This window comes from Neltuma alba, unplaced genomic scaffold, assembly GCF_004799145.2.
Source record: "Neltuma alba isolate B1F8T4 unplaced genomic scaffold, ASM479914v2 tig00011414_pilon, whole genome shotgun sequence".
Classification (NCBI taxonomy): domain Eukaryota; kingdom Viridiplantae; phylum Streptophyta; class Magnoliopsida; order Fabales; family Fabaceae; genus Neltuma; species Neltuma alba.
The window spans coordinates 370,754-395,549 of NW_021636098.1; the positions used below are offsets into that span (position 1 = coordinate 370,754).

General features: G+C 29.0%; 1 pseudogene; it reads right to left on the reverse strand.

The window, feature by feature from the left end:
• Window positions 1-542: 542 nt before the first annotated feature.
• LOC114713062 (ent-kaurenoic acid oxidase 1-like) lies at window positions 543-18,440 on the reverse strand (annotated as a pseudogene).
• Window positions 18,441-24,796: the final 6,356 nt, after the last annotated feature.

Consider the following 24,796-nt stretch of genomic DNA (forward strand, 5'->3'; position numbering starts at 1 on the left):
TCGGAGGTGGATGAAAATACTTGGTCATGTTTGATATTCGTATGTAACAATTGAAATAAATGGAAAGAGACTTTTGTGGATACTTTAAAAATTAACTAAAATTATTGAATTTTGTTGAGGACATATTAAATTAATTATTACAGAATAAAATTTACGAAAAAACGATTATGTATCAGATTTATTTTTTAGTGTATGCTTATTCTCTTTGTCAATGTTCTTAAAATTTTTTTAAAGGAGATAATGATATGCGCAAGAATATATAAAGACATTGAGGATATATCATATCATTTTCGATCAAGATAAAGTTCCTGGCCTGGTCATTTAATTTTTCTTATCTGATAATCAAAGCATACATCCAAAAGAGTTCAGGCCATACATGTGGATCAATCGAGGGCAGTATATAAGGCAAATTAAACGACAACATCAGGCTATAGTTTCCTGAGTGTTATTATAAGAAGACAACATAAGGACATAGTACATAATTAAAACACTGACTATTATATGAAAGATCCCATGCCAGAATGATAATCACTTCAAGTTGATTATGCTTTGGAGATTTTACGAACTCTCGCCACGCAGTTGTCAACAGGCCTTGTATGTGGAAGATACATCACAAGACTCTTTGGATTTAGTTGTTCAAGTATTCCATGCCAACCAAGATATCAATTAATTATATCAAAAATTGAGTATTTATACAATTAGTTATAATCTTAACCAATATTTGACAAATTAATGACTATGTGCATACTGATAATTGAGAAGGAAGTGGTGAAGAAACACAATAATTTTTAGCTTTGCAAGCTCATTTCCTGGACGCAGTCTACTTCCTACTCCAAATGGCATAAACTCCGTAGCTTTTGGGATAAAATTCTATAATAAACAAGCGTAAAATAAATAGTTAATTAAAAGATATTGTTATAACTAAGTGTTACTAGAAATATGTAATGTTAGATATGAAAATATGTGTGCGCGCGTACAACTCACATCCCATCTGGAAGCATTGAATTCCATGGAATTTGGATATATATTAGGATCATAATGAATAGTCTTGAACCAAGCAAGAGCTCTCCTTCCTTTCGGGGCAAGGTAGCCTAAACAATTTCAAATTAGTCAATAGCACCCCAAAAAAAAAAAAATATCATGACCTATGATAAATTAGAACTACATGACTAAAGTCAAAAGGATTGGAACCAACCATTGATATTCACATATGATTTTATCTCTCTGTAGTCAGTCAATGAGAATGTAACCAGACGCATGGTTTCATTAATCACCTGCATATGCAATGTAGAACAAAAAATAGTATTTGATGATGTTAGTCTAATGTTTGTAGAATGGTTTGTGGTTGCAAATCATATGTATGTGTGTGTTAGATTGATATATACCTTAGATAGGTATTTAATTTATCGAATTTCGTTGAGGGTCAACCCTGTCTGTGTTGGAGGCCTTCTTCTAATGATTTCTTCTTGTTCAGCCTGCACAAATAATATAATCAATAATATATGTATATATATTTATATATTAGCACAAGTTAAAATTTTTGGGTGAAATACACTATATATAAACATCCTTCATCTTTGTTAGTAGAGTCCAATTGCGGCTTAATTTTATAGTTGAACACAAATTCTTCAAAACTATACAGAACAGTGGAACTGGCAGAAAGGCAAATTCATAGTACCTTGGCCCTTTGGAAAATTTCTGGATGTTGTTGTAGGTAAATTGTTGCCCATAAGGTAGTGTGACCTGAAGATTCATGACCAGCATTCAAATACATTAACATAGCATAACTGATCTGCTCATCATCTAATTTGTTTCCATTTTCATCTTGTGCATTCATAAGACCATTGATCATGTCTCTGGATTTTTTATATTGAACATTTTCCTTCACTTATTTTCTTCACTGATCAACAACACTTTGAAATACAGCCACTAATTTTTTCCTAGCCTAAAAAACAAACAACAGAAGCATAGATAATTTCAAGTGAAAAAGGTTACAGTGGATCAATATATGTAAAGTGCAATTCTAATCATAGAGTGAAACCATTGTAGATACGTACCTTGAGGGCCTTATGATATTGATGGGATATGAAAAAAGATATTTATGATTTTATTATATTCTTAAGATATGTGAGTTATTTGGATTTATTATCATTTTTGGATTTATTTAGATTTATTATTATTTTACTATTTTTATTATTAGGGCTAGTTATTTTTATTTTTATTATTGTTTTAGTATAATTACATCCAAGATTTTCATTCTACGGCAAACTTCATTAGTTAATGATATTACAGTTATCATTTTCTCTCGGCTTGTTTCCTCTTCTTCGTTCTCTATTTTTCCTTCTCTGCTCTTACTAATATCTTTCCTTCCTCTTCTCTCTTCTCGTTTTACATCAATTTTGGCATCAGAGTAGCTTCCATCTTCTTTTTTGTACTCAAAATCTCTTCTTTTCACAATCACACGCACCTTTCACCACAAAATTTTGGTAATTGTTGCATATCACTTCTGTTTAATCCCTTTTTATCATCATCTCACCACACAGTCACCACCCTTACATTCGCCATCCAAAGCATGACCAAACCCTAAAATTTCACAACCAAAGAAACCTCCACATGCAACCTAACTCCATTGTTTAGGTATTTCATGTGCCGCAGCTTTTCATCATCATTGTGCCTTATCTAGACCTTAGATCAATGCGTAACCACTTTTAGCCTAGGCGCCTTGAAGAACGTGGCTTAACCACACCAGGACCATGGCCATTGACCTCTGGACATGACACCATGCTCCAAAGGAAGTTCAGACATGTAAATCCACACGCCTCTGTCACTATTTGCATCAGAAGTAATTTTCACTAAAGTTACATTTTTGGACCCAAATGTTTGGAGAAAATGACAATTTCAATCTAAAGTTTCCATGAAAATTACACTTTCAACTTAGATTTAACCATTTTCCAAGTTAGCCTTTCTAGAAAATGAGAAGAATTACAAGAGCACTATTGGAGTAAATTTTCAGATTTTTTAGCTTCCTTTACTGATATTTCTTTGAAACATTTATTTTTTTAAAAAAAGAATTTTGGGGGGAAAAAGAGGAAAAGGAAATTTAGAAAAAAAAGGGAGAATAAGAAAAAGATTGTCATGCTACTTAGCTCTAAGTATGAGTTATAGAGAATGCCCTTATAGGAAGTGTCACTATGCGTATGACATTCTTTATAAGGATATTGATCATGACTATACTAGATATACTACTTACAGTTATCGATATGCCAACCGGGTGTGTTATGAACATGTTGATTGTGATTATTACATTGCTTACTACTATGTTGATTCTAAATATCATCACCATTGTAAGCATCTTGTGCAACAACAACTTGATTGAAAGGTACGAATAAAATGATTTGAAGCAAAACTTGACTATTGGAAGCAATCATGTGACTATGCATTGGGGAAGTTTGAGAAGCAAGTTAATAAGGGAATTGATAAGTTTACAAAATTTCTCAATAATTCAGAGAATCAAGTGGAAGAAGTTCTCCAAGTAATCAAACCAATAGAGGTCAAAGCTTCTTTGTTAAACACAAAAGAAGATATTGCAAAGCCAATTGAAGTGGTGCCCACAACTTATGTAGAGCCCATTCATAGTACTCAATAGGCATCACTGGGCATATCTGTGACTTAATTGAGTGAGACCCCTGATCTTGTTATTTTTGACAGTAAAATTTCTTCAAATATTGATCATGTTGTTCGATTGGCATAATTGCAAGTAGATTATTCTCATGTTGTGGTCAGCAAGAATTAGCTTAATCATTCTATAATGACACCTTATCTGAAAGTTGCACCCTAAATGAATTTTTTCAACAATATCTTGTCTATTAGAAAGGTTTTCCAGATGTTCTCCATAATCTAGCTACTCACTCTTGTCAAGGTTTTCTTTTCTGGTACCTCACTTGTTGGAAGGGATTGCTAGATTGAAGCATTATGTCGAAGTCTTATCCCGTCCTTCCCTCTCTAGCTTTACGCATCACTTTTAACTCTTTTGGAGCTGAGTTCTTCAGGCTGGGAAGAAATGATGGGACATGAAAAGAAATATTTATAATTTTATTATATTTCTAGGATATCTGGGTTATTTGGATTTATGATCATTTGAGGATTTATTTAGATTATTAGTATTTTTATTATTAGGGCTAGTTATTATTATTACTAATTTTATTTTTATTATTGTTTTAGTATAATTAGATCTAGGGTTTTCATTCTACAATAGCCTTCGTTATCAAATGATATGGCAGGTACTATTTTCTCAAAGCTTGTTTTTTCTCTTCTCCATTCTCTATTTTTTCTTCTTTGCTCTTTCTAATCTCTTCCCTTCCTCTTCCCTCTTCTAGTTTTACATTAGATATGCTAATCTTGGAATATTGATTTGCATAGCTCTAACACTAAGATTTAGAGTTGTGTACTCCTTTCTAGATTATGCACAGCAGCTTCTCTCCCAGAGCCTTAAGAAAATATGCATGACAATGCGAAATGTGAATCTTCATAATTGGTGAGAAACTCAATCTCCCCCATCTTGCTTCATTTCTGTAATGAAGATATATTTGGCAATGTTCAATTTTTGTCAAGTAAAAAGACAAGGCATCCATGCTATTGATTGAAGCAGAAGTTAGACACCTTAGACGTTTGTGTTGTTCATAAGGGATTGAAATGCTTTCCCATGAGTTCTACTGTTGAAGTAGGCCAACCAAGCTCAAATTTATCATCATCCATTAAAAACTTTTTGCGTCCTTCAGGTGTTGTCACAATAACAATTGGAAAACCAAACATTAGTTCCTTATATATGCCAATGTCACCATATATGCATCATTATGTTAAGTTCCAATAATTAGATTAGAAATCATATTTATGAGAAAGAGAGAGAGATTATATATACTAACTTTTTAACTAAAGAATCAACATAAGAATTAGGATGACCATATTTGAAGGCCAAGAGAAATGACCACATATTACTGATGATGGGCAATCCCATATCTCTTGGAGGCAAAGAGTACTACTTATCACTTAAGGATCCACCAACTCACATTCTTGAGAAGCCATCTCAACACCACAAGACCACTAAAGATTGCTAGAGCTAGCATCAAGGGACCCATTTCAATGTCTATTATGTAGAACTACTATAAGAAGATTAGCATTGTGGGTCTCTCTTGTTTATGTTCTCCTCTATTTATATTAGTCTTGGACAAACTAATAGGTCCTTGTTATGGTAAATTATAATCCTATATCTTCTCATTCATCTCCCCATGAAATGTTTTGGAACTTCATCATTCAACTTTAAAATCATATCCTTTCTTTAAAAATAAAAGATGCATTACATTCATTTATCATTATTCACAGTAAAAGATTATATATAATTACACAATTTTGTTATAATATAATGTCCTTATATTCATTATTTGATGATAGACATTTTTATATGCATTGTGCCATGTTTGAAAAATGACTTTGTAGATAATATCAATATTGTTATGAATATTATCAAATGTGGATGTCTATCTTCCCTTCCTCCTCAACTTCCTCAACTCCAACTACTTCCACTAGGCATTAATCTTTCACTACTCTATTACTTCTCCACTATGTCTTTAATCTTGTAACTCACCCTCCCATTTACATTCATGTGGTTTATTGTCCTTTATCCATCATTTAAGTATAAGTGTAACCTATATGTAAGACTATGCGTATAAATAGGGTATGCCATTGTATTATGAAAAAAGTGAAGCAAGTGAAGGAATACAATATCATTCTCTTTTTTTTTTTTTTCTTGTCTACATCTCTTCTCTAATTTACTTTCTTTGTTGGTTAATTTCATAACATGTTAACAGCACGAGACTCTACCATCTGAGTTCATGGCTTCTACTTGATACATGTTAATGTTTTGTTCGTTGAATGAAGATAGTTTGATCTGAGTAATTTGGTAACACTTCTCTGATTTATTTCGTCGTATTGAGATATGAAAATTTTTATTTCTACTTCTTACTTTTTCTTATATTTTCATGATTCTACTATCCTTAGACTTCTTGATTTGCTATGAGGTTTATGTTCATCTATAACATTATTATATATGATTATCATCTCTGATATTAGTTAATTATTGTCTTTAGAAAGTAAAATGTTAAACCTATAAATGAATGGCTAATAGCCATTATACTCTTAATTTTGTGATTAGATGGTCAGAAGCCACTTCACATTTTGATGATTCTTTGATAAAAGATCATCTTGTAGTTGTGACAGATGACATGACAAGATTGTCACAATTTGATAATCTATGTCAAAGTCTTGAGGATTGATGGTTTAAAAATTAAACGATATAAAATTTTTTTGTAGTTTTGAAAATTTTGTTATGGTTCAGAAGACTAATATTTGAGAAAATTGATGGTATGCTGTTAAAAGCAAGGAACATATCTATAAGAGTGATAAGGAATATGACCACATTGTATCGGTGGAATTGATAACATCAATTAATAACTAAAAAGACAATAATCTTTGGGCTTGACTATTGAATCATAACGGCACAAATAGTAAGAGTCCTATGATCAATATGTTAAAATTATGAACAAATGTTATAATATGATCAAAAGTCATATAAACAAATATGTATCAATTCATTGAAAGCAAATGTTAAAAAAATAGTTGTGAGATCAAAAAGATCATATGATATTATAAAAATATCAAAAGTAATTCTAATGCCTGAAGGCAATAAATTGTGAAGAAAGATGCCCAAAGTATAGAAGACATATAACCATATGCCTAGAAGGCTATATATATAACGTTTAATTTTTATCAGTCTTTAAATTTGTTGTGATTTGTGAGAAACAAATCGTTATAAGAATTTGATAGTGTGATATTGACAAGTATATGATATAAAATTAAATAGACCCAATAAACTCAAAAGTTATTAGTTACATTTTGTTTATTTATATCTTATTAATATGATATAATTCAACATTAGTTTTGAATATTTTAAATTTATATAGTATCTTAATCAATATTGAGAAGTTTTGAACGTTAATTTTAATTTGTACTTTATTTTCAAAAGTTCATTCTAAATGTTCTTTTACATTTCTGTATTTTCTCTATGTGTATTGCAAGTTAAATCTATGATACTTATAATTATTTGTTATTATATTAATAATATATTGAAATAAAATTGTCTTTCATGTTCCTCTTAAATTATATAGTTCCCAAAAAACTATATGTAATAGTATTAATATAATTCCAGAAGAACTAATACTGATTTTCCTTTATCAAAAGACAAAGTATTAATAGTGAAAAATATGAATTATAGATCTACACCATAACTTTGGTTCTCCAAAGAGTATAAATATTAGAGCATAATTGGATTAAACTCTGTAACTATATATGAATTAAGAAGTACTTGGGCTTCCAAGCAAAAGATAGGTTATTAGCCTTAGCCTATTATATGTTAGTAATTGTTTGTGAAATATATGAATAAAGTAATTATTTTTATAAAAATACAAGTATGAGTTGATATTAGATATATTTTTCATATCAATTTCATAAATGGATATCATCAATCATATATTATATTAAAAAACTTATTATTGGTAACAAAACATGGTACAGTAAACCAGAAGTTTACTGATATAATTAGATTTATTATTAGCATGACTTGTTTGATTATCTTGAACTATATGATGCAACAAATTATTGAAGAACAAAAAGATTCTTCTGAATAGCCAACATTTTTAAGAATTCGTATGTGCTGCTTGTTCTAAAAAGAACTGATTATAAAATATCACTAGTTATGCTTTGTTTTGGAATTGATCACTACATTTTTAGAAATATATTAAACTCATATGTATGGGCCCATTTAGATGCACTCAAGCTATACAAGTATTCAATATTTGATAGATGCATCTATATAAAATGGTTACATGTGTGATTGACATTAGTTTGCAACCTGAAGTTTGCAAGATTATTTAGATAAATATTTTTGGACTATGTGATCCTAAAAACTTGATTTTAAAAATGCTAGTAAATTTCTATATCAGGCTTTTAATATTGAAAAGCCTGCTTAACAAATTGATTTAACAATATCATTTGTTAATGTCTCCGTGAATAGCTGGATCAATATTTATGAGAACAAGTTTTTTCATTTTAGTGTTGGCATATTTAATTTAATATATTATAACACTTATACATATCAAGGCAACAAAATTCTCCCAATAAAATTGGCTTTTGGTTAGGAGTCAAATATTTTCCATCTAAAGATTGAAATGTGTAATATTTATTCCTACTAATCCACCACAATGCATATAGATGGATATTTAAAGAAAGTTGGGACATATATTGGGTAAGAACCTCCTTATTCTTGTTTGTCTTTAAATGGAACAAAATAATGTTTCTTAAAGAAGTAGTTGGATTTAGGAGATTTATACTGTATAATTTGTTGACTGTTATTTGACGAAGTTTTCCTAACATAAGGGGGAGAAATTGAGTAGCTGGAAAAGAGAATGCATGGAATGTATTATTACTATCAAATATAAATCCTTAAATATATCAATATGGACCAGAAGTTCATCAACATTGCATTCATAAAATGCTACAAAATGTTTTACTGACCTGAATGAAAATTTTTAAATCTCTTATTCGAGTTGAAAATGCTCCAATTGGTATAAATAAAAATGAGACATACCCGAAGCATGAGAGGTTAATCGGTTCCAATATAAATATATTCAATAAAGAGGACATACAACTTAGAAGTTGTATTGAGGAGGCATATACTCTAAAAAAGTGTTAAGAAATAACTAATTGTAAAACTTTAGAAAAGGTTCAAGTACCTGAAGAGGAAGAAGAAAGAGATCTCAATAAGTTATGTCACAAGAGAAACATAGAACCGAAAAGATAAAGGTTATTAATGACAATTTTGATGAGATATCCCATGATAAAAAGAGGATCTTACACATAGATCTATTATACAAAGTAGACATAAATTTGGCCAAGAAGAAAAGTAAAAAGAAAAAGACGTGATGAAAATATTATTGCGATATGTGAAAATAGGCCTGTAGTCCGAACATATGAAATATAAAGTTTCTATATAATATATGGACGTTTATGTGAAAATGAAGATTTTCACAAATGATTATGATGAGACATATTACTTTGTGGTGGATATAATTTTTCATATCTGAATAGTTTAGCAGTTATAAAAAGTATTTGTTAGATATTATTATGATCCATGCATGATGATCATTAAATAGTAAAATTTACATGATAATCTTTGAAGGATCCAAACTATGCCAAGAGCATATTTAAGAAAATCTTTCCGTATATGAAATATTATGAAAATTAAAATAATTTCAGTTTGTATCATTCATTTCATAGTTTTGGATAAAAATATATGAAATTTCCTGAAGGATTTCACTTGCTATAAGCATACAATTCAAGTTCTTCAGAACAATACTTAATTAAATAAGTTTCTATAAGAATTGAAGCAATCAGGACGTATGTAGTATAACCGACTAAATAAAAATTGGATGAAGGAATGATATAAAAATGATCCAATTTGCCTACATATTTTTATGAAAAATTCTTGAAATGAGTTTGTTACAATTTTTGTTTATATCGATGACATAAATGTCATCAAAACTCCTAAAGAGCTCATAAAAAACTATAAATTTCTTAAAGAAAGAATTTGAAATGAAGGACTTGAGAAGAACAAAGTTTTGTCTCGGATTGCAAATTGAATACTTGAGAAATAAAAACTTTTTTGTATCAAATAATTGATACAAAGAAGGTCTTAAAGTGTTTTTATATGGATAAATCACATCCATTATGTACTTTGATGGTTGTGAGATTTGTGGAGGTGAATAAAGAATCTTTTAAATTTCGAGCAGGTAATGAAAAACTACTTGGTCTAGAAGTACCAAATCATAAGTCTAGAAATATCATATCATATCTTATTAATCACGCTTGACCTGATATATCATTTGCTGTTAACTTACTAGTAGGATATAGTTCTTCACTAAAAACATTGAAATAGAATTCTAGATTCTTTCCTGATTCACATGCTGGTAATTCGAAATGGAGTATTTGTCTCATAATATTCAAGAGATGGTGAAATTTACATCTAGCAAATCCGTTCAAATAAAAATCTAGTAGATTTGTTCACCAAGTCACTTCCTATTATAATATTTGAAAAGGTTGTTCATGATATCAGATGTTATAGACTCAGGTATATCAATTGATGTTATCAAGAGGGGGAGTTAATACATGCTGTAATTTTTTTCCTTGTCTATGGTTTTTTTCCATTGGCTTTTCTAGCAAGGTTTTTAATGAGGCAGCATCGAATAGTGTATCAGTGAATGTGTATTCTTTTTCTTCTTCTAGGTTTTTGTCCCACAGGGTTTTTCATAGTTAAAGTTTTCTAACAAGGCACATCCTTATATAATGGACATCCAAGGGGCAGTATTATGAATATTATCAGATGTGGATGTCCATCTTTCCTTCCTCCTCAACTCCCATTACTTCTACTAGGCATTAATCTTCCACTACTATATTACTTCTCTACTATGCCTTTAATCTTGTAACTCACCCCTCATTCACATTTCATGTGGTTTACTGTGCTTTATCCATCATTTAAGTATAAGTGTAACCTATGCGTAAGACTATGCCTATAAATAGGGCATGCCATTGTATTGTGAAAAAAGTGAAGGAAGTGAAGGAATACAATATCATTCTTTTTTCTTCTCTACATCTCTTCTTTAATCTACTTTCTTTGTTGGTTAATTTCATAACAAATATTAATATATTGATACATTGATGATAATAAATAATGGATAGTAAGTGTTATGAAATGGATCCAAAATGAAACCACAAAAGTAGAATAGAGAAATATGAAGACAAGAGAATGAGAGAATTTTTGTATTTCTTCACTTGTACTATAACACAAATGCATGCCCTATTTATAGGCATAGTTTTCTACATAGGTTACAATAGTCCTTAAATGACAAATAGTGGATAATCAATCCCATGAATGTGAACGGAGGTGAGTTACAAGAGTGAATGGATAGTGGAGGAGTAATAGATAGTGGAGGTAGTGGAAGTTATTTGGAGAAGATAAAGAGGAAGGGATAAATGGACATGCACATAATATTCATAACACCCCCCTTGGATGTCTATTATACAAATATGTGCCTTGCTAAAAAACTTCAACTAAGAAAAATCCTATGGGACAAAAACCTAGCAGAAGAAAAAGAGTACACATTCATTGATATATTATTTGGTGCTGCCTCATTAAAAACCTTGCTAGGAAAACCCAATGGGAAAAACCATAGAAAAGGAAAAAAAAAGTACAGCGTGTATTTAACTCCACCTCTTAATAACATTAATTGATATCCCTGAGTCTGTGGCATTTGATATCATGAACAAGTTTTTCAAATATTGTGATTGGAAGCAACTTGGTGAACAAATCTGCTAGATTTTTATTTGAACGGATTTGCTAAATATATATTTAACCATCTTTTGAATGTAGATCAGAAAAGAATCTAGAATTCTATTCCAATGTTTTTGGCGAAGAACTATGTCTTTGTAATAAGTTAACAGCAAATGATATGTCAAGTTATGAGTGACTGATAAGATATCATATAGTACTTTTGGACCTATGATTTGGTACTTCTAGACCAAATAGTTCTTCATCACATTCTCAAAATCTAAAAGGTTCTTTATTCACCTCCACAAATCTCACAACCATCAAAGTAGATAATGGATGTGATTTATCTATATAAAACACTTTAAGACCTTTCTTGTATCAATCATTTGATACACAAAAATCTTCATTTTTCAAGTATTCAATTTGCAACCCGAGACAAAACTTTGTTCTTCCCAAGTCCTTCATTCCAAATTTTTTCTTTAAGCAATTCATAGCTTTTGTAAGCTCTTCAGGAGTTTCAATAATATGCATGTCATCAACATAAACAACAATTATAGCAAACTCATTTTTAGATCTTTTCATAAAAATACATGGGCAAATTGGGTCATTTTTATATCATTTCTTCAACCGATATTTATTTAGTCGGTTATACTACATACGCTCTGATTGCTTCTGGGAATTTATTTAACTTAATCATTGTTCTCAAGAACTTGAATTGTATGCTTCTGGCAAGTGAAATTCTTCAGGGAATTTCATATATTTTGATTTAGAACTATAAAATGAATGATACTTACTGAAATTATTTTAATCTTCATAATATTTCATATACTGAAAGATTTTTTTTTATATATGCTCCTGGCATATTTTGGATCCTTCAAGGATTATCATGTAAATTTCACTATTAATGATCCTCATCTATGGGTCATAATAATATCTAACAGGCGCATTTCATAACTACCACACTATTCAAATATGTAAAATTATATCCACCACAAAGTAATATGTCTCATCATAATTATTTGTGAAAATCTTTATTTTCACATAAACGACCATATATTTTATAGAAACTTTATATTTCATGTATTGGGACTATGGGCCCATTTTCACATATTGAAATAATATTTTTATCACGTTTTTTCCCTTTTCTTTTCCTTCTTAGCAAAATTTATATTTACTCTGTATGATAGATCTATGTGTAAGATCCTCTTTTTATCACGTGATATTCTTATAAAAATCATTGTCGACAACTTTATCTTTTCGGTTCCATTTTTCTTTTGTGACATAACTTGTTGAGATCTCTTTCTTCCTTTTCAAGTACCTGAACCTCTTCAAGGATTTTATAATTAGGTCTTGACACTCTTCTAGAGTACATTCCTCCTCAATACAACTTCTAAATTGTATGCTCCTCTTTATTCAAGATATTTATATTGGAACCGATTAACCTCTCATGTTTCTGGTGTGTCTTATTTTTATTTATAATAATTGGAGCATTTTCAGCTAAAATAAGAGATTTAAAAATTTTCATTTAGGTCAGTAAAATATTTTGTAGCATTTCATGAATGTAATTTTGATGAACTTTTGGTCCATATTGATATATATGAGGATCTGTATTTGATAGTAATAATGCATTCTATGCATTCTCTTTTCCAACTACTCAATTTCTCCTTGTTATGTTAGGAAAACTTTATCGAATAACAATCAACTAATTGTACAGTATAAATCTTCTAAATCCATTTGCTTCATTTAGGAACATTGTTTGGTTCTATTTAGAGAAGCAAACAAGAAGAAGGAAGTTCTTACCTAATATATGTCCCAATTTTCTTTTAATATCTATCTATGTATATTATGGTGGATTGATAAGAATAAATATTGCACATTTCAATTTTTTTTTTATGAAAAATATCTTGCTCCTCACCAAAAGCCAATTTTATTGGGAGAATTTTGTTGCCTTGATGTCTATAAGTGCTATAATATATTAAATCAAATATGCCAACACTAAAATAAAAAAAATTGTTCTCATAAATATTGATCAAGCTATTCACAGAGGCATTAACAAATGATTTTGCTAGATCAATTTGTTAAGTAGGTTTTTCAACATTAAAAGCCTGATATATAAATTCACTAGCATCTTTAAAATCAAGTTTTGAGAATCATATAGTCCGGAAATATTTATCTAAATAATCTTGCAAACTTTAGGTTGCAAATTAATGTCAATCATACATCTTACCATTTTATATAGATGCATCTATCAAATATTGAATACTTGTATGGCTTATGTGCTTCTAAATGGGCCTATATATATTTCCAGAAATATAGTGATCCACTTGAAAACAAAACATAACTAGCGATATTTTATAATTAATTTTCTATGAGAACAAGCAGCATATACGAATTCTTAAAAATGTTGGCTATTTGGAAGAATCTACTAGTTCTTTAATAGATATCAATACATAATCTTCAATAATTTGTTGCATCATATAGTTTAAGATGATCAGACAAGTTATGCCAATAATAAATCTAATTATATCAGTCAAGTTCCGGTTTACTGTACCATGCTTCATTAGCAACAATAAATTTTTTAATATAATATATGATTGATGATATCTATTTATGAAATTGATATGAAAAAATATTCAATATCAACTCATACTTGTATTCCAACAGTTTTTCCCCTCAAGATTGAGTCATTCAAACATGATTCCTTTATTCATATATTTCATAAACAGTTGCTCGCATATAATAGTTTAAAGCCAATAACCTATCTTTTGCTTGGAAGCCTAAGTACTTCCTAGTTCATATATAATTACAGATTTTAATCTAATTGTACTATAACATTTTCGCTCTTTGGAGAACCAAAGCTGTGATGTAGATCTATGGGTCATATTTTTCATTATCAATACTTTGTCTGCTCATAAAGAAAAATCAATATTAGTTCTTCTGGAACTATATTAAAACTATTACATATAGTTCTTCAAGAACTATATAATTTAAGAAGAATATGAAAGACAACTCTATTTCAATATATCATTAACATAATAACAAATAATTATGTGTATAACAGATTTAACTTGCAATACACATAGAAAACACACAAAAAGGATGAAAAACATTTAAAATGATTTTTTTTAAAAAAATAAAGTACAAATAAGACTTAACGTTTAAAACTTCTCAATATTAATCAAGGTATTATAGACATTTTAAATATTCAAAACTAATATTAAATTAGATCATATAAATAAGATATAAATAAACAAAATATAACTAATAACTTTTAGGTCTATTTGATCTATTTAGTTTTATATGATACACTTATCAATATCATGATATCAAATTTTTATAACAATTTGTTTCTTACAAATCACAATAAATTTAAAGACCAATAAAAATTAAATATTATACATATAGCCTTCTAGGCATATACTTATATGTTTTTTATTTTTATATATAATTTGGGCATCTATCTTTCTTTACAACTTATTGTCTTCAGGTATTAAAATGACCTTTGATATTTTCATAATATCACATTGTCGTTTTGGCTTCACAACCATTTTTTTTAACATTTGCTTTTCAATGAATTGATACATATTTGTCTATATGACTTCTGGTCATATTATAACATTTATTCATAATTTTATATTGATTATAGGGCTATTACTAATTCTTCTGTTATGATTCAATAGTCAAGCCCCAAAATTATTGCTCTTTTAGTTATCAATTTTACTGATACAATGTGATCATATTCTTTATCACTCTTATGGATATATTTCTTGCTTTCAATAGCACACCATCAATTTTCTCAAATATTAGTCTTCTAGACCATGACAAAATTTTCAGAATTACAAAGTTCTTTTGTATCATTTAATTTTTAAATTATCAATTTTTAGGACTTTGATATAGATTATCAAATTGTGACAATCTTGCCATGCCTTCTGTTACAACCACAAGATAGTCTTTTATCAAAGAATCATTAAAACATGATGTGGCTTCTGGCCATCTAATAACAAAATCAAGAGTACAATAGCTATTAGCCATTCATTTATATATTTAACATTTTACTTTCTAAGACAACAATTAACTAATATCGAAGATAATAATCATATATAATAATGTTATAGATGAACATAAACCTCATAGAAAATCAAGAAATATAAGGATAGTAGGATCATAAGAATATAAGAAAAGTAAGAAATAAAAATAAAAATTTTCATATGTCAGTACAATAAATAAAATATTCGGGTACCAATGAATCAATAAGATTAATATACAAAACCATCATTTCCTCTAAATAAATTGGAGAAATCTTACCAAACTGTTTGGATCAAATTATCTTCATTCAACGAACAAAACCTCAACGTGTATCAACTAGGAGCCATGAACTCTGATGGTAGAGTCTTGTGCTGATAACGTGTTATGAAATGGATCCAAAATGAAACCACCAAAGCAGAATAGAGAAATATGAAGACAAGAGAATGAGAGAACTTTTATATTTCTTTACTTGCACTACAACACAAATGACATGCCCTATTTATAGGCAAAGTTTTATACATAAGTTACAATTGTCCTCAAATGACAAATAGTGGATAATCAATCCCATGAATGTGAATGGAGGTGAGTTACAAGAGTGAATGGATAGTGGAGGAGTAATGGATAGTGGAGGTAGTGGAAGTTATTTGGAGAAGATGAAGAGGAAGGGGTAAATGGACATTCACATAATATTCATAACAATAAGTATGTTTTTGATGAGTATGGATAAAGCGAAGTTTTTTTATCATAATATTAAACAATAATTTTAAAAAAATATTGTACTTTAAAAATTAGTGTCATTTTTTGGTCATATTCCATATTTTGAGAGGCTTGTGTATAATGTTTACAACTATATGAATGGAAGTGTAAGTTAAGATTTTCTCAACCAATAGCTTTATTGGCTAATCCTATAAATAACTCTAAAGGTTCTTACAAATATATGTTTATTGGTTAAATAAAATGTTTCATGATGAAGGAAGATTTAGTTGCATGTATTCAAATTTAATTGAAATCTATCTCCAAATGATTTTATTAATATAACAATCAAATTTAATGATATGCATGTATTGATGACTAAAGGTGTACGAAATTAAATGCATGTTCATTAATATCTTTACCCAATAAATATGGTTCAGTTGTATACACTTATGATGGCATTCTATTGATTGTATTCAAAATGTATGTATTGATGATATATTCATTCATCAAAATTAGTTGGAGATTATCTCCATGCGTAACTTTATTGGTTAATTAATTAATACAACAAACAACTTTAGTTAATTGTTTTCACGCATGTATTTGATGAGTGATGACTAGAGGAGTGAAATTAAACGCATGTTTATTAATCTCTTTAGCCAGTAAATGTGGTTCATTGCAAGGCCAGTTTTATAAAAGCATTTATATTCATGAATAGTATTCTCTCCGTCCCTAGTTATAAAAAACTTTGAACTCAATCACGCAAATAAAAAATTAGTTAAAATTGATTAAGGATAATAAATGTGTAAAAATTAAAAGTTTTTTTCCTTTCAAAATACCCTTATTTTTAGGCAGAGAATATGCGAAGTAGAATAAAAAAATTATTATAATAAAGAGAGTTATGAAAAAAGAGAGAATGTGTGATAGAGAGATAATAGTTTGAAAAATAAGATAATAAATAAATTGAGTATTAAAATAAGTAATTAATAGGGGCAAAATAAAAAATTTTCTATAATAATTTAAGAAAATTTATAAATGTTACTTATATATTTAGGGAGAAGGAGGGGGAGAAATACTTACGGTAAACTAAGAGTACTAGATCATCTATACTCTTTCTAATCAAAATGCAATAGCTCATCTAAGTTTTATCATAGCCGTCAGCTTGTGTGTTATTTGCTTGTTTTATATTATTGCATAAATTATTTTAATTAGTTTATTCATCATATCTCTCTCTTATTCTAGAGAATCCTATCCTTCTTCCGTATGAAACCCCACCGCTAGCAGGGGGGTTCTGTGTGGCTGCTGCACCAGTGAAGTCTTAGCCTCTCCACAACTTCTCTCTCCCTTTCTTGAAATGGGGTGGCAAGAAGCACAATAAGAGCAACCATCACTTTTGCCGTCCCGTCTCTAGTGATAAAAGCAATCTGATTTGCATCTCAGGGAGAAATGTCAGAGGTAAGAGCACCAACTCCAACCTTTGGAAAGAGCTAGCAACAATGAAACTAACGATGGGGTTGGAGGAATAAAGAGGAGAAACGAAGAAGCTAAAGACGTCGGAGTTGACTGAATAGCGTAGAAACGATGGAGTCTGAGACCAAAGAAATCGACTTTCTCGACAGGTACGATTGAGATCGAAGGCAAGGCCAACAACCAGTTCGCTAACTAATCAAAAGCGACTAACATTTAGCGGTGAGGCTCCATCGATGAAGAGTAGAAGAAGAAAAAGGGTGGTTACCCAACACCCCTTGTTAGCGGCGGAGCTTCATACCAGAAAACATGGGGGTTTTTAGTTTTTTTTTTATTTTTTATATTAACGAGTTACACCTTACAGAGTGTCTATATGCCTTCTATGATTGGGATTAGCATTGAGAGTGTGCAGCAGCTCGTCTGTGCTGAACCTATATAATGGAATCCTCTTGAAAGCCCAAGTCCCTTCTTAGCCAAAAGATCTGCAGCTTTGTTAGGCCCCCCTGCTTACAAGGGCTATTTGAGCCTCCCAATCTCTACCTAATAGCCAGTGCATTTCTTTAATAATTGAATAATCCGCATGCAGTTTATCAGGTTCATTACGTATCAGCTCTACAGCCTCACTTGCATCTGACTCAAAGATCACTCGACGGTGACCGACGTCCCATGCTAGCTTCAACCCATGCAAGCAAGCCCACAGCCCCGCATGTAATGCGTCTCCCTCGTGGATTGTGTGGATAAAACCTCGTGCGAAGGTTCCTGTTTCATCACGTATAAGCCCCCCACATGCACAAGTGTGTGACAGCAGGGAATGCACCATCTACGTTGAATTTAACCCACCCATGTCTTGGGGCGTACCATCCAGCGGCCGTAGTCGAACTCTGAACTTCAGGAAGAGAGACCCGTGAGAGAGATTTCTGGACTTGCTCGAGACTGTGAAGGAGTGTAGCTGTATTATCAATAATACTCCCTCCGTTCCTTATTATAAGAGACATTTGATACTTATGACATGTTCCGATATATAAGAGACACTTAAAAGTTGTCTCTACTTTTTTGTGCTGATTTTCTATTTTATCCATATTTATTGTCTCCAACTTACACACTCTCTCCCTCCCACTTCTCTTTCTTTTAATAATTTAATTGTTCTCTCTCATGCTCTCTCTCCTTATTAATGAGGGTATTTTTGGAAAAAAATTATACTTTTTATACATTGATTGTTCTTAACTAATTTTAACTGTTTTTTTATCAACATAATTCGGTTATTCGTCTCTTATAATAAGGAACGGAGGGAGTAGCTTTATTAGCAACCTTCTTCCCTTCAAAGAGAGAGAGATTTCGACGCCTCCAAATCCACCAGCATATAATCGCAAAAGTAGCGTTCCACTCTTCATGATTAATATTCTTTAAAGATGGAGGAGAGATTTGATCAATAATTGTTCAGTAAATAATTTATTCAAATTGGTTTTTCACTTTAGAAGCATTATTCTTTAAAAAAAATATAAATTAAGTAAAAACACATAAGCCGACAGCTAGATAAAAATTGGGTGAGCTGTTGCATTTTGATCGGAGAGTATTTCTCCATCAAGAAGATGGTAGTTATTGCTTATAAAAAAGGGAGATAAATTTTTTGCCAATCATAAATAGTACAACTTGTTGTATGTATAATTATATATAAAATGAAGGGAGAATTATAGTGAGATTCTAAAGGAAAAAAAAATCAATAAGTCTTACTGACAAGTGAGTAATTGTTATGTACTACAATAAAACTTGTTATTGCAGGCTATTTTTGTTGTCATTGAGACTTTTTGTTATGTTTTTTACTAAAAATTTCATAGTAATTCTCCCTCAAATGAATTAACTTAATGAAAGAAAAGGAAATCAAACACGTAACCGCATTCCATGAGCAATCAGTTGATCACATAATTCCATCAAATTCTCATATAAAAAAATTTAATAATGTGAATTATAAAATAATTAAAAAAAATACTCTTTCTTTGCAGAGGAATATTATTAAGGAAAAATTACAATAACGTCCCACCTAAGAGAATTAAATACAAAAAGGTTTCTTAAAATCATTAAATTATTATGAAGTCTCAAGGGACCTCATTGTAAAAGATTTCATTTGTTTAATTACCAAATTGTCTTTATTTTGTCTTAAGTATGCATTGACCATTGAAAAAGCAGTCATTAATAACTTAATGTGTAACGATTAATAACTATCATGACAAGTATTAACAACACATTTTCTTAGTGTATCACAAAAATGTAATGCATGAGTTGTCAATATCTGCTGCGGTAGTTATTGATAATTACATTTTAAGTTGTTAACAACTGCACTTTTAGTTGTCAATGTATATTTTAAAAAAATAAGAACAATTTGGTAATTAAACAAATAGAAACCCTACCTTAAAACTTCAGAATAATTTACTGATTTTTAGAGATCTTTTTGTATTTAATTCTCTTCTATGACACCTTATTGTAATTTTTTCTATTATTAATATGAATTGACATGCTGAGAAATTTGATGACATACAACTGCTTGTGTGTGACACACAATGCAACTGCGAGCTTGTGGTTAAATGGACTGATGATGTCATTGATTACATGATTTAAGTTTTGGGTGTGTATTTTATTTAAGAAAGAAAGTTAGGTTTGTAAAACAAACTCTGTAAGAAATTTACGTGTGTGGATCTTTTGGAGTGTTAAAATAGTTGATTTTAACGACAGTCAAAATTTGGGGTCCTATAATACTTTTTTTTCTTCAGAAGATTGTTTTAATATTTAATTTTCATTTTATTAGAGTTTAAAATCATAAGATCACATATAAAAAATAAAAAAGTTGAAATAAATCATATATAAGGTCCAAAGTTGCTGCTCTACTGCTCTATATACTGTTGCATTAAATCCAATCCATGGAATGTTGTGATTTTAGTGAAATACCGCCTCAAGTGCTTAATATAAGATTTCATTTGATTTTTATTTTGATCTTAATTATAAGATCCCAATCCACTTTGTCTCCAATATTTATGCCTTTTTTTCAAGATAATTCTTCTAATAATGATAGTTCTAACCAACAAACTTGATTAGTAAGGATATTTTAGGAAAGACTACACATATTTATTACAAATAACTAACTTAACTTGTTTTTTTAATCTCCTTAAATTAATCAACTAGCTCTTATAATTAGGACTGGAGGTAGTATTTGTATGATTACAGAAACAATAAAAATTATCAACAGCTACAATTTAAAATTTGAGAAGTTAGCGTACATTTTATTAACATTAATATTGTTACCATTAATAAATTTTTTTAATTAGTAATAATTTTTTGAATAAAGTATGCATTTAGTTCTTTTAACTTACATCAAGTTTTATTTTAATCCCTTAAAATTATAAAGTATATTTTAAATCTTTTAATATTAACACCCTTAGCCTTATTTAAGAAAAATATATTGATTTAAGCAAATTTAAACGATGACTTTGATATTGAATGCTGACAAGTTAAAGCATGTTGAAATTTAAATAAAAAAGTATTTATATTAAAAAATTAAAATTAGAATCTGTTTTGTTAGCATGTAATTTGCAAAGTCATTATTTAAATTGTACAGTGAATATCTTTTTATTAAATGAGATTACGGTGTTAGTATTAACGAATTAAAAATACACTTTAAAAATTTAAGAAACTAAATTAAAATTTGATGTAAATTTAGAAAACCAAACACATATTTTAATGTAACTTTGTTTAATAATCTTTAAACACTCTTGTAATGCAAATATTGACTACTCCCTTTGATTTATAATATAAAATATTTCTAACTAATTTACACATTTTAATAAAAATAATTAAAAATATTAAATTTGCATTAAATTAAATGATTTTCAATATTATGATTATTAACCACATGAAATTTCAATATTATATTAATATCTGCTATCTCACTATTTTTATTAAATATGAGCATATATGAGAAAAAATATTTAATACTTATTAAACTATCAAACCATTTCATAAAATGGATCAAAAATTTCTTCTAATCACAAAAAGTATCTTACATTTAAAATTGAAGGAGTAATACGCCTATTTCATAAACACGTAGGATCTTGCCCAATGTTAGTTTTTAGGTAAAAATATACATTTAAAAATAATAAATGGTAAAGGTTTTTATTAATAAAAAATTGTTTCACTGGACCCACACATAGAAATGATGAATAGCCATTTTGACAACAACGCCATAATCTTCCACGGAAAGATAGTGCGTAGAGAGAAAGCAAACGACTTCACTCTGCTAAATAATACTCTTTCGATCTTTATTATAAGATCCTATTTGATTTTTTATTTGGTCCTAACTATAAGACCCCAATCCATTTTGTCTCTTATATTTATGTATTTTTTCCAAGATAATCATTCTAATAATGATAGTTTTAGTCAATATACTTAATTAACAAGGATATTTTAGGAATGACAACACTTATTTATTATAAATAATCAACTTAACTTACTTCCTTAATCTCCTCAAATAAATCAATTGGGTCTTATAATTAGGACCGGAGGAGTACAAATTTCTGTAAGCCATAAAATAATTAACGAAATAAAAATGGCTTTCAAGTCTTGTGAGAAAAAAATAGAGAAAACAGAAAGGTCGCTCTTTCCCATTTGAAGTCTTTCTCGGCTTCTCCGGGCTCCACAAATCCCAACAACGTTTTGGCCTGAGGAGCGAATCACGAGGAAAACTAATTAATTAATTTAAAAAATAAGTTAAATTAGTTATTTATAATAATTAGGTGTTGTCTTTTTTAAAACTCTTTATTAATCATATTTATTGGTTAAGAGTTGGATCTACTATTATTAGAATTAAGAAAAAAATAAATAAACATGACAGATAAAATATATTAAGATCTTATATTTAGAACTAAAATAAAATTTAAAAGAAATCTTATATTAAAAACTGAAAATAATATATATTAAATAAAAATTTTATTGGACACTGTTATTTAAAACCTTGTTTGCATCCGCATTTTTAGGTACTTATAAATATATTTACGTGGGTCAAATAAAATTTTTTTTTACCTAGGACCCGTTTAAAATAATTTATAAATAATTTTTTAATCATAATTTATAGAATATATGGTAAATATTTGAAAAAAATTATTTCAATTTACGTTAAATGTACTTATAAGAACTTATAATTATACTTTGTATTCCGCAAATTATCATTAAAAAGCTGCTTTTAAAGGCTCTTGCTGCAATTCTAAACAAATCTTACTTACAAAATAGAGAGATAAGACCTTTTTATTATATTTATAAGTCAAATCATTAAATTTTTAATATAAATATATACTTTCTCATGCCCTAATTATAAGATGGAGGTAATACTACTTTCCTTTTTATTTATTATTGTGAATATTTTTTATATTAAATAATTGGGGATAAAGTTCCAAAGTTATTTCATTTTAAGCAAAACTAATGAGGTTTAATATTTTTTCATTGATTCTCTTGGAAGATATGAGAAAGAATAAATAAATAAATAGAAAAATGACAAAAAAAGAGGAAATTGTAAATTTTAATTAAGAAAGTTAAGAGTTGAAAATAACAGAGAGAAAAGTAAACCCAAATTAAAATTTTGAAATGTAAAAAAATAACAAAAATGTCTTTTTTCTTCAAAAACTTCAACCCCCGCTAGGCCATTGTTGACGGTTGGCTACCAACACCATCGCTGGCCACTGGCATGGTGGCTGCACCCTTTTTTTTTTCTTTTTACAAAAAACTTTTGTTTTTGTTATGGGAAATTATTTGAAGAAAATGATGGAGTTGGGATTTGATCCCACCACCCCATAGTTATTTGGGCCAACTAAAGCCGTCAATGATTTTTTTAATATTATAATGCAAAAAAACAAATTGGCGAGTTTTTTTAACTTTGGCTTTAGCTCTTAACAATAATTTATCTGGAAATAATAAATCTTAATTAAAAAATGACAAATCTAGACTTGAGATTAGCAAGACATTTTTTCTGATACATAACATGTGAATTATTTAAAAATGATAACAATTTATCTGGGAATGACAAATCTAGACTTATAATTAATGATATCATTTTTTTATTTAATTGATATGTTTTTTCTTGTTACGTATCAAGAAAAAAAATACCATGTTAATCTCAAATTTAAACTTCTCATTTCTCAATCAAAGCTTGTTATTCTCAAATAAATTGTTGTCATTTTTAATTAATTCACATGTTATTTCAAATTATGTATCAGGAAAAAAAGTCTTATTAATTTTAAGCTTAGACTTGTCATTTTTCAATCAAGACTTGTCATTTCTAGATAAATTATTGTCATTTTTAGTTCATTCATATGTTATTACATGTTATGTATCAGGAAAAAATACCTTGTTAATCTAAAATTTAGATTTTATTATTTTTCAATCAAGATTTATTGTTCCCAAATAAATTATTATTAATTCACATATTATTTCATGTCATATATATATATAAAAGTCTTGTTAATGTTAAATTTAAACTTATCATTTCTTGATACACTATTATCACAAACTAAACTCAGAGTAAGAAAATTAACTTAATAACTTATATTTTTTTGTATTATAATATTAAAAGATTATTGCTAGTCCGATAGTCACCTATTGGTTACCCATCTCACCACTTTCTTCAAATAATTTCTTATTACTAAAAAAAAAAAAATACCAGCAGCCATCAAGTCAAGGGCCAATCATTGATGGCGGTCGGCAATCAGTCTCTGGCATGGCCAATCTTTTTTTAAAAAAGAAAAATAGAGAAGTATTTTTGTTATTTCTCTTGAATTTTAAAATTTTAATTTGAATTTACTTCTCTTTGTCATTTCAAAGCTTAACTTCCTAAATTGAAAAATCACAATTTCAGACCTTTTTTTTTGTGTCATTTTTTCTAAATAAATTGCTAGCATGTTTCACTCCTAGCTGGCAAAAAGAAAGCAATGTTTCTCCTAACTTAAATTAGTTGGTCAAAGTTGATTACTCCTCCAATCCTTAATATAAGACCCATTTAACTAATTTGATTAGATTAAGAAAGTTAGGTGATTTAATTGATTATAAGAAGTGTGACATGTTTTTTCTAAAATACCATAATCATCTTTCTTAATATCCTCTCTTCCTCTTCTACTTCATTATGATTGAGGGAGTATCTAT